The following is a 12,800-nucleotide window of genomic DNA, read 5'->3' on the forward strand; positions in this document are numbered from 1 at the left end:
TAGAGAAGACAGGAGATGGTGATATTGGTTCTTCATTGTCCTAGAGAAGACAGGAGATGGTGAAGACTAGAGAAGGAGATGGTGATATTGGTTCTAGAGAAGACATTGTCCTAAAGAAGACAAGGGATGGTGATATTGGTTCTACATTGTCCTGCAGAAGAGAAAAGACAATAATAGTTAGTCTAAAGTTGTGACCAATGATGCGTATAAACCCTGGATTGCTGATGTATTGGCCAATGAGAAGCTGGAAAACCACCGGTCTCTTCCCCAGTAGAAGTAATCCTTTAGATTTTTCTTTCACATTTCCAAACAGTTCAACGGGGACATACATTTGGGTGAGGTTTTTTCCTCGCCTGAGTAGCCTTGTTTCACTGCCAAAAATAAAATTAAACCATCTAGTGTTCAGAGAAATAACAACACAATGTCAAATACAGTTGGCCTAGTTAAATAATTAACATCCAATCACATGAACCGTTACTCTCTCGTGGAGATTCCACTAACGGTCCGTATGTAGCCAAACATAGCTGCTACTCATGTTGGTATCTGTACTGATGGCGCAAAATCCATGACAGGGAGACATAGTGGAGTGGTAACGAGCAGGCAAGCAGTTTCTCCCAACACAAGTTGGGTACACTGCAGCATCCACCATGAGGCTCTTGCTACCAAGGGAATGCCTGACATCTTGAAAGATGTTTTGACACTAGAGTGAAAATGGTTAACTTTGATAAAGCCCCTGAACTCTTGTGTATTTTCTGCACTATGCAATGATATGGACAGTGACCATGTAACGTTTTTACAACATAAAAGTGCGCTGGTTATCATGGGGGATGTTTTGACACGTTGTTTTGAACTGAGAGATGAGCTGTCTGGGGAGTTTTCTTTACTGACCATCATTTTCACTTGTCTGACCTCTTGATGATGATGTTTTTCTCACACGACTGGCCTGTCTGGGGATGTTTTTTCTCACACGACTGGCCTATCTGGGTGATGTTTTTCTCACACGACTGGCCTGTCTGGGGGATGTTTTTTCTCACACGACTGGCCTGTCTGGGGATGTTTTTTGACTGGCCTATCTCACACGACTGGCCTGTCTGGGGGATGTTTTTTCTCACACGATTGGCCTGTCTGGGTGATGTTTTTCTCACACGACTGGCCTATCTGGGTGATGTTTTGTCTCGCCTGAATGATCTGAATCTAGGATTGCAGGGACTCCGCAACTATATTCAGTGTGCGGGACAAAATTGAGGCTGTGGAAGAAGTTGGAGCTCTTCTCTGGCTGCATTAACAAGGACAACACACAGGTCTTTCCATCATTGTATGATTCTTTGTGTGAAAAGGAAATCAAGCCTTCGGACAATGTCAAATGTGATACAGCAAAGCACCTGAGTGAGTTGGCCTGTGCAATTACGGAGGTACTTTCCCAAAATGGTTAATGACACAAACAACTGGATTGGTTATCCCTTTCATGCCCTGCCTCCAGTCCACTTACCGATATCTGAAGAGAGACTCATCAAAATTGCAACAAGTGGTTCTGTGAAGATTTTATTTAATCAGAAACCACTGCCAGATTTCTGGATAGGGCTGCACTCAGAGTATCCTGCCTTGGCAAATCATGCTGTTAAGACACTGATGCCCTTTGCAACCACGTACCTATGTGAGAGTGGATTCTCAGCCCTCACTAGCATGAAAACTAAATACAGGCACAGACTGTGTGTGGAAAATGATTTAAGACTGAGACTCTCTCTAATACAACTCAACATTGCAGAGTTATGTGCATCCTTTCAAGCACACCTTTCTCATTAACCTGTGGTGAGTTATTCAAAATGTTCAATTCACAAATAAGGTTTTATATGTAAGATGGTTCAATAAAGAGCTAAATGATTGATGATGATTATTATATTATTATTTGTGCCCTGGTCCTATAAGAGCTATTTGTCACTTCCCACGAGCCGGGTTGTGACGTCAACTCACACTCATTCTTATGTTTAATGAATGTATCGTATAGTGTGTGTGTGGCAGGGTTACAATGATGGCAAAAACAACATTTGAGAGTGTGCTGACCCTGGTGCTCAAGGGGGTACAGCTGGAGGTTGAATGTTTGAAGGGGTATGGGACTATAAAAAGTTTGGGAACCACTGCTGTTTAGGAATGAATAGAATTCTACACTATTTCAATTAAGGACAAAATTACAAAATTCATGATTTTGTTGTTGTTGTGGGGACAGTAACATTCGTAATCTCTAAAAATCTATACTTTAATTAAGGAAAATGTTTTATGTATTTTTTAATTAAACATGTTTAGTGCACATGATACAATTTCAATGCATTAATAGAAAACATGTTAAAAACGAATCTAGACATTAATAAAAAATAAAAAAATTACAATGGAGGAGGAGTACCAAGATGGCTGCACTGTGGCTTTAATACAGTGCCTCCTGTCAGTCATCCAGGGTTTATGCACATCATTGGTTGTGACTCATGTCATGCCACAGAACCATGGAAGACTTTCTCCTGTACCGTAAAATCTCCCTCCCACATCCCTAACTTTACATGTTGATTAATGGGTCATGTCTAAGGTTTTTACACCTCTGCAAACAGTTGAAAGCCTCATTAATAGGTACTTACAGTACCATTTATATGTCTGGTCACACCTACTCATTCAAGGGTTTTTCTTTATTTTTACTATTTTATACATTGTAGAATAATAGTAATAATAGTGAAGACATGAAAAAACACATGGAATCATGTAGTAACCAAAAAAAGTGTTAAACAAATCAAAATATATTTTAGATTTTAGATTATTCAAAGTAGCCAACATTTGCCTTGAAGACAGCTTTGCACAGTCTTGGCATTCTCTCAACCAGCTTCATGAGGAATTCTTTTCCAATAGTCTTGAAGGAGTCCCCACATATGCTGAGCACTTGTTGGCTGCTTTTCCATCACTCTGCGGTCCAACTCATCCCAAACCATCTCAATTGGGTTGAGGTCAGGTGATTGTGGACGTCAGGTCATCTGATGCAACACTTCATCACTCTCCTTGGTCAAAAAGCCCTTACACAGCCTGGAGGTGTGTTTTGGGTCATTGTCCGGTTGAAAAACAAATGATAGTCCCACTAAGCGCAAACCAGATCGCTGCAGAATGGTGTGGTTGCCATGCTGGTTAAGTGTGCCTTGAATTCTAAATAAATCACAGACAGTGTCACCAGCAAAGCACCATCACACCTTCTCCTCCATGCTTCACTGTAGGAACCACTGCAGAGATCATCCGTTCACCTACTCTGCATCTCACAAAGACACGGAGGTTGGATCCAAAAATCTCAAATTCGGACTTATCAGACCAAAGGACAGATTTCCACCGCTCTAATGTCCATTGCTCATGTTTCTTGGCCCAAGCAAGTCTCTCCTTATTATTGGTATCCTTTAGTAGTGGTTTCTTGAAACACAGTCTTCTGAACAGTTGATGTTGAGATGTGTCTGTTACCTGAACTCTGTGAAGCATTTATTTGAGCTGCAATCTGAGGTGTAGTTACCTCTGCTGCAGAGGATAAGTTCATTAGAGGTAACTATGGGTCTTCCTTTCCTGTGGCGGTCCTCATGAGAGACAGTTTCATCATAGCGCTTGATGGTTATTGCAACTACACTTGAAGAAACTTTCAAAGTTCTTGAAATGTTCTGGATTGACTAACCTTCATGTCTTAAAGTAATCTTCTGTATACCTTGTCACAACACACCTGATTGGCTCAAACACATTAAGAAGGAAAGAAATTCCACAAATGAACTTTTAACAAAACACACCTCATAATTGAAATGCATTCCAGGTGACTACCTCATGAAGCTGGTTGAGAGAATGCCAAGAGTTTGCAAAGCTGTCATCAAGGCAAAGCGTGGCTACTTTAAAGAATCTAAAATCTAAAATATATTTTGATTTGTTTAATACTTTGTTGGTTACTACATGATGGTATGTGTGTTATTTAATAGTTTTACTACAATGTAGTAAATAGTAAAAAATAAAAACCCTGGAATGAGTTGGTTTGTCCAAACTTCACTCCTATTCAAGAGAGCAGGAGGTCGTTATGAGAGTGAAGGAATGTCTTCCCTTTCATTAATGATGGAACATCCTCAGTATGGCTGGACGGACAGCTGCCTCCCATCACATTGAAAGAGGATCATTACGAGGTTTCCTTGTTATGCATCAGCTCATGTTCTATCTGATCACAAGACCGTGATGTCATATCACAGGACTCAAGGATTTTCATGATTTTATATCACAAGTCTATGATTTCATAAATTCCTACCACAAGGATTTATTATGATGTCATGTTGAATTTGATCACTTAAAATGCTTGACAGGAGCAGGTTATAGATCTGTCACCTGACCAAGGAGAAGGACTCCTCCTCCTCTCTCTCGTGTAACCACATGAGGGAGCTAAAGCTCATCATAATCAAATAATCCTCACGTTGTCGTTTCAACCTTGCTGAATTGCTAAACGTGAGAGTCAGACAGTTATACATTGACTGGAATGCTAAAGCCAATGAAGAGACTGAGAGAAATGTGATTATTATCCAATGGAAACAGTTCTGGGGATGTGGGTTAAAGGTCAAACACACTGTGATCAGATTGTGTTTATCAAGTCATTCACATTACCTTGCAGAAATCCACTTTAATCCTTCTCAGGGTTGAATCTTTATAGTCTCAGGATTAGGGAAAACGTGTGTATATGTGAGGTCAGGTAGATGTGATTCTAACAGCGTTCCAAATGGAACCATATTCCCTACGTAGTGCACTACTTTAGACCAGCGTCTAGGGAATAGGGTACCATTAGGGATGCTACCTCTGTGTGCCTTAACGTTGGAAAAACACTAACTGTCCTTCATCATAATCAAGTTGATCTTTTCCATTGTCACCGTACGGTCAGTGCCTCCTATCGACTTGGGCTGTTCTCTCCCTCTTTCTTGGCTGGTTTAAACAGGGGATTACTGCTCATTTGTTGCTGTATGATAACGTCTCTCATTGGCCACCCATTTACTGCTAATGCTAATGCTGCCGATGAAAGGACCTGACAAGACCCATCCACACACACACACACACACTAAACACACACTAACACACACTGAAACACACAAAACACACACACACACACACACACACTAACACATTTTAGATTTTAGACATTCAAAGTAGCCAAAATTTAACACACACACTAACACACACACACACACACTAACACACACTAACACACACACACTAATACACACACACTAACACACACACTAACACACACACTAACACACACACTAACACACACTAACACACACACTAACACACACACTAACACACACACACACACATTATTTTCACACATACACACACACACACACACACACACACACACACACACACACACACACAGACACACACACACACACACAGAAGCAGGACAGAGATCCGGTGTTAATCACAAAGACTAGGAAACCAGCCTTGCATACAGACTCTACAGTATGACAAACTATAGGTGGAAAACGGCACCCTTGTGAGATGTTACTGGAAGGTCGTTGGAAGGATTTTGATAACTGGCTGAAGGTGACACTGGAAGGTCGTTGGAAGGATTTTGATAACTGGCTGAAGGTGACACTGGAAGGTCGTTGGAGTGATTTTGATAACTGGCTGAAGGTGACACTGGAAGGTCATTGGAAGGATTTTGATAACTGGCTGAAGGTGACACTGGAAGGTCATTGGAAGGATTTTGATAACTGGCTGAAGGTGACACTGGAAGGTCATTGGAAGGATTTTGATAACTGTCTGAAGGTGACACTGGAAGGTCATTGGAAGGATTTTGATAACTGTCTGAAGGTGACACTGGAAAGTCATTGGAACGATTTTGATAACTGTCTGAAGGTGACACTGGAAGGTGTTGGAAGGATTTTGATAACTGGCTGAAGATGTCACCGGAAGGTCATTGGAACGATTTTGATAAGGTGACACTGGAAGGTCGTTGGAATGATTTTGATAACTGGCTGAAGGTGACACTGGAAGGATGTTGGAATGATTTGATAGCTGTCTGAAGGTGAAACCGGAAGGTCATTGGAAGGATTTTGATAGCTGTCTGAAGTTGACACTGGAAGGTCATTGGAAGGATTTTGATAACTGGCTGAAGGTGGCACTAGAAGGTCGTTGGAACCTCTCTCACACTTATCCACCAAAACTCTCTTTCTCTCTCCTCCATACCTCTCTCTCTCCTCCACAAACTTTCTCTCACTTCTCCACCAAACCTCTCTCCTCCACCCACTCTCTCTCCCATCTCCACCAAACCTCTCTCTCCTCCACCACCTCTCTCTCCCACTTCTCCACCAAACCTCTCTACTCCACCCACTCTCTCTCTCCACCACCTCTCTCTCTCCTCCACCACTCCACCCACTCTCTCTCCTCCACCACTTCTCTCTTCTTTCTCTCCACCTCTTTCTCCCTCTTCTTTCCACCTCTCCCCCTCTCCTCCACCACCTCTCTCTTTCTCTTCACTTCTTCTCTGTCTGTCTCTCTCTCTTTCTCACCATCTCTCACTCACCTCTCTCTCCCACTTCTCCAACAAACCTCTCTCTCTCCTCCACCACCCCTCTGATCTCCTCCAACAGCATCTCTTCCTCTCACAAGCCATCTTTCTCTCTCCTCCACCTCTCTCTCTCTCCTCCACCACCTCTCTCTCCCACTTCTCCACCAAACCTCTCTTTAGCTCTTCTCCACTACCTTTTTCTATCTCCTCCACCACTCTCTCTCTCTCTCGTGTCTCTCCTCCACCACCTCTCTCTCACTTCTCCACCAAACCTAATCTTTCCTCCACTACCTCTCTCTATCTCCCCTGCTGACACCTTTCTCTCTCTTCCACCAATCTTCTCTCTCCTCCACCACCTCTCTCCCACTTCTCCACCAAACCTCTGAGAGAAATCTCTCTATCTCCACTCCACCACACCTTTTCTCTCTTCCACCACCTCCCTCATTTCTCCTCCACCACCTCTATTTCTCTTTCCTCCACCACCTCTCTCTCTCCTCCACCACTCTCTATCTCTCTTCCCCACCACCTCTCTCTCCTCCACCACCTCTCTCTCTTTCTCCTCAACCACCTCTTTCTCTCTCCTCCCCCACCTCTCTCGCTCTCCTCCACCACCTCTCTCTCTCCTCCAACACTCTCTCTCTCTTCCCCACCACACCTCTCTCTCCTTCACCACCTCTCTCGCTCTCCTCCACCACCATCTCTCTCCTCCAACACTCTCTCTTCCCCACCCAGCTCTCTCCTCCACCAATCTCTCCTCCACCACCTTTTCTCCCACTTCTCCAACAAACCTCTCTCTCTCCTCCACCACCCCTCTCTCTCCTCCAACAGCATCTCTCTCCTCTCCGCCATCTTTCTCTCTCCTCCACCTCTCTCTCTCTCCTCCACCACCTCTCTTCCCACTTCTCCACCAAACCTCTCTTTCCTCCACTTCTCTCTATCTCCCCTCCACCACACCTTTCTCTCTCTTCCACCACCTCTCTCTCTCCTCCACCACCTCTCTCTCCCACTTCTCCACCAAACCTCTCTTTCCTCCACTACCTCTCTCTATCTCCCCTCCACCACACCTTTCTCTCTCTTCCACCACCTCCCTCTCTTTCTCCTCCACCACCTCTATTTCCCTTTCCTCCACCACCTCTCTCTCTCCTCCACCACTCTCTATCTCTCTTCCCCACCACCTCTCTCTCCTCCACCACCTCTCTCTTTCTCCTCAACCACCTCTTTCTCTCTCCTCCACCATCTCTCCTCCAACACTCTCTCTCTCTTCCCCCACCACACCTCCTCCTTCACCACCTCTCTCGCTCTCCTCCATCTCTCCTCCAACACTCTCTCTTCCCCACCATACTCTCTCTCCTTCACCACCTCTCTCGCTCTCCTCCACCACCTCTCTCTCCCACTTCTCCAACAAACCTCTCTCTCTCCTCCACCACTCTCCTCCAACACTCTCTCTCTCTTCCCCACCACACCTCTCTCTCCTTCACCACCTCTCTCGCTCTCCTCCACCACCTCTCTCTCTCCTCCAACACTCTCTCTCTCTTCCCCACCACACCTCTCTCTCCTTCACCACCTCTCTCTCCTCCACCACCTCTCTCTCCCACTTCTCCAACAAACCTCTCTCTCTCCTCCACCACCCCTCTCTCTCCTCCAACAGCATCTCTCTCCTCTCCGCCATCTTTCTCTCTCCTCCACCTCTCTCGCTCTCCTCCACCACCTCTCTCTCTCCTCCAACACTCTCTCTCTCTTCCCCACACACACTCTCTCCTTCACCACCTCTCTCTCCTCCACCTCTCTCCCACTTCTCCAACAAACCTCTCTCTCTCCTCCACCACCCCTCTCTCTCCTCCAACAGCATCTCTCTCCTCTCCGCCATCTTTCTCTCTCCTCCACCTCTCTCTCTCTCCTCCACCACCTCTCTCTCCCACTTCTCCACCAAACCTCTCTTTCGCTCTTCTCCACTACCTTTTTCTATCTCCTCCACCACCTCTCTCTCTCTCTCTCTCTCTCTCTCTCTCCTCCACCACCTCTCTCTCCCACTTCTCCACCAAACCTCTCTTTCCTCCACTACCTCTCTCTATCTCCCCTCCACCACACCTTTCTCTCTCTTCCACCACCTCTCTCTCTCTCCTCCACCACCTCTCTCTCCCACTTCTCCACCAAACCTCTCTTTCCTCCACTACCTCTCTCTATCTCCCCTCCAACACCTTTCTCTCTCTTCCACCACCTCCCTCTCTTTCTCCTCCACCACCTGGAAGGTCATTTCCTCCACCAGGATTTCTCCTCCACCACTCTCTGAATCTCTCTTCCCCACCAAGGTCTCTCCTCCACCACCTCTCTCTCTTTCCACCACCTGTCTGACTCTCCTCCACCAACTGGAACTCTTCTCCAACATTTTCCTCCACCCACTGTCCTTCACCAGGTCTCTCCTCCACCAGGTCTCTTTCCTCCACCAGGATTCTCTCTCCTCCACCTGTCTCTCTTTCCAACACCACTGGAAGGTCATCCTCCACCAGGATTTCTCCTCCAACTCTCTCTCTTTCTCCTCCAACCTCTCTCTCTTTCTCCTTCACCATTTTGATCTCTCCTCCAAGGTGACACTCCACCCACTCATTCCCCACCATCTCTCTCTCTCCCCACCAACTGTCTCTCCTTCACCACCTCTCTCTCTCTCCTCCACCACCTTTCTCATTCTCCTCCACCCCCTCTCTCTCCTCCACCATCTATCTCTCTCCTCCACCATGTCTCCGCTCTCTCTTCCACCACTCTTCCCTCCACCACACCTCTCTTTCTCCTCCACCACCTCTTTCTCTTTTTCCTCTCTCTCTATCCTCCACCAAACTCTCTCTCCTCCACCATCTCTCTCCTTCCTCCACAACCTCTCTCTCTTCCACCACCTCTCTCTCTCTCCTCCACCACCTCTCTCTCCCACTTCTCCACCAAACCTCTCTTTCCTCCACTACCTCTCTCTATCTCCCCTCCACCACACCTTTCTCTCTCTTCCACCACCTCCCTCTCTTTCTCCTCCACCACCTCTATTTCTCTTTCCTCCACCACCTCTCTCTCTCCTCCACCACTCTCTATCTCTCTTCCCCACCACCTCTCTCTCCTCCACCACCTCTCTCTCTTTCTCCTCAACCACCTCTTTCTCTCTCCTCCACCCACTCTCTCTCTCTCCTCCAACACTCTCTCTCTCTTCCCCACCACACCTCTCTCTCCTTCACCACCTCTCTCGCTCTCCTCCACCACCTCTCTCTCTCCTCCAACACTCTCTCTCTCTTCCCCACCATACCTCTCTCTCCTTCACCACCTCTCTCGCTCTCCTCCACCACCTCTCTCTCCCACTTCTCCAACAAACCTCTCTCTCTCCTCCACCACCTCTCTCTCTCCTCCAACACTCTCTCTCTCTTCCCCACCACACCTCTCTCTCCTTCACCACCTCTCTCGCTCTCCTCCACCACCTCTCTCTCTCCTCCAACACTCTCTCTCTCTTCCCCACCACACCTCTCTCTCCTTCACCACCTCTCTCTCCTCCACCACCTCTCTCTCCCACTTCTCCAACAAACCTCTCTCTCTCCTCCACCACCCCTCTCTCTCCTCCAACAGCATCTCTCTCCTCTCCGCCATCTTTCTCTCTCCTCCACCTCTCTCGCTCTCCTCCACCACTCTCTCTCTCCTCCAACACTCTCTCTCTTCCCCACCACACTCTCTCTCCTTCACCACCTCTCTCTCCTCCACCACCTCTCTCTCCCACTTCTCCAACAAACCTCTCTCTCTCCTCCACCACCCCTCTCTCTCCTCCAACAGCATCTCTCTCCTCTCCGCCATCTTTCTCTCTCCTCCACCTCTCTCTCTCTCCTCCACCACCTCTCTCTCCCACTTCTCCACCAAACCTCTCTTTCGCTCTTCTCCACTACCTTTTTCTATCTCCTCCACCACCTCTCTCTCCTCCTCCTCTCTCTCCACCACCTCTCTCCCACTCCTCCACCAAACCTCTCTTTCCTCCACTACCTCTCTCTATCCACTTCTCCACCCTCCACCACCTCTCTCTTCCTCCACAAACCTCTCTCTCTCTATCTCCCCTCCACCACACCTTTCTCTCTCTTCCACCACCTCCCTCTCTTTCTCCTCCACCACCTCTATTTCTCTTTCCTCCACCACCTCTCTCTCTCCTCCACCACTCTCTATCTCTCTTCCCCACCACCTCTCTCTCCTCCACCACCTCTCTCTCTTTCTCCTCAACCACCTCTTTCTCTCTCCTCCACCACCCCTCTCTCTCTCCTCCACCACCTCTCTCTCTCTCCTCCACCACCTCTCTCACTCTCCTCCACCACCTCTCTCACTCTTCTCCAACACCTCTCTCTCCTCCACCATCTCTCTCTCTCCTTCACCATCTCTCTCTCTCCTCCACCACCCCCCCTCTCTCTCCTCCACCACCTCTCTCTCTCTCCTCCACCATCTCTCTCTTTCCAACACCACTCCTCTCTCTCCTCCACCACCTCTCTCTCTCTCCTCCACCACCTCTCTCTCTTTCTCCTCCACCACCTCTCTCTCTTTCTCCTTCACCATTTCTCTCTCTCTCCTCCACCACCTCTCTCACTCTCCTCCACCCACTCTCTCTCCCCACCATCTCTCTCTCTCCCCACCACCTCTCTCTCTCTCCTCCACCATCTCTCTCTCTCCTCCACCACCTCTCTCATTCTCCTCCACCATCCTCTCTCTCCTCCACCATCTCTCTCTCTCCTCCACCACCTCTTTCTCTCTTTCCACCATCTCTCTCTCCCTCCACCACACCTCTCTTTCTCCTCCACCATCTTTCTCTTTTTCCTCCTCTCTCTATCCTCCACCATCTCTCTCTCTCTCCTCCACCATCTCTCTCCTTCCTCCACAACCCTCTCTCTCCTCCACCACCTTTCTCTCTCCTCCACCACCTCTTTCTCTCCTCTACCACCTCTCTCACTCTCCTCCACCCCCTCTCTCCTCCACCACCCTCCTCTCTCTCCTCCACCATCTCTCTTTCCAACATCTCCTCTCTCTCCTCCACCACCTCTCTCTCTCTCCTCCACCACTCTCTCTCTCTTTCTCTCCTCCACCACCTCTCTCCTCCTCCACCTTTCTCCTTCACCATTTCTCCACCACCTCTCTCTCCCTCCACCACCTCTCTCTCTCCTCCACCCACTCTCTCTCCCCACCTCTCTCTCTCTCCCCACCAACTCTCTCTCTCTCCCCACCACTCTCTCTCTCCTCCACCACCTCTCTCATTCTCCTCCACAACCTCTCTCTCCTCTACCATCTATCTCTCTCCTCCACCACTCATCTCTCTCTCCTCCACCATCTCTCTCTCCTCCACCACACCTCTCTTCTCCTCCACACCTCTTTCTTTTTCCTCCTCTCTATCCTCCACCATCTCTCTCTCTCTCTCCACCATCTCTCTCCTTCCTCCACAACCTCTCTCTCCACCACCTTTCTCCTCCACCACCTCTCCATCTCCTCCTCTACCACCTCTCTCTCCTCCTCCACCCCTCTCTCCCCTCCACCATCTCTCTCTCCTCCACCACCTCTCTCTCTCTCCTCCACCCCTCTCTCTCCTCCACCATCTCTCTCTCCTCCACCACCTCTCCCTCCGCTCTCTCTCGTCCACCACCTCTCTCTCTCCACTTCACCACACCTCTCTTTCTCTTACACCACCTCTCTCTCTCCTCCACCACCTCTTTCTCTTTTTCCCTCTCTCTCTCTATCCCCCACCACCTCTCTCTCTCTCCTCCCTCCACAACCTCTCTCTCTCTCCATATCTTTCTCCTCCACAACCTCTCCATCTTCCTCCTCTTCTTTTTCCTCCACCACCTCTCCCTCCCTCTCTCTCTTTCAACCTCTCTCTCCTCCACCACCTCTGTCTTTCTCCACCTCTCTTTCTCCCCACCTCTCTCTCCTCCACCACCTCTCTCTTTCTCCACCTCTCTCTCCCTCTCTCTCTCTCCCCTCTCTCTGTCCTCCACAACCTCTCTCTTTCCTCCATCACCTCTCTCTGTCTCTCTCGCGCTCTCTCTGAAATTACAGTCATTCATTCCCACCTGGCAGGCGTGGAAAGCGAGACAGAAGAGGAATGTATCTGGAGTTGTCCCCACTCTTTCAGGACATACTGTATGCCTTTAATTTGTGACTCGATTGCTTTTGCTCACATTCGATAGTTCCCATCAATTTATACTGTGGTGTGATACAATGAAAACACCTTGTTGTGCTCTGAAACCATTATATTTGAGAT

Source organism: Oncorhynchus masou, chromosome 29 (genome assembly GCF_036934945.1).
Source record: "Oncorhynchus masou masou isolate Uvic2021 chromosome 29, UVic_Omas_1.1, whole genome shotgun sequence".
Lineage (NCBI taxonomy): Eukaryota > Metazoa > Chordata > Actinopteri > Salmoniformes > Salmonidae > Oncorhynchus > Oncorhynchus masou.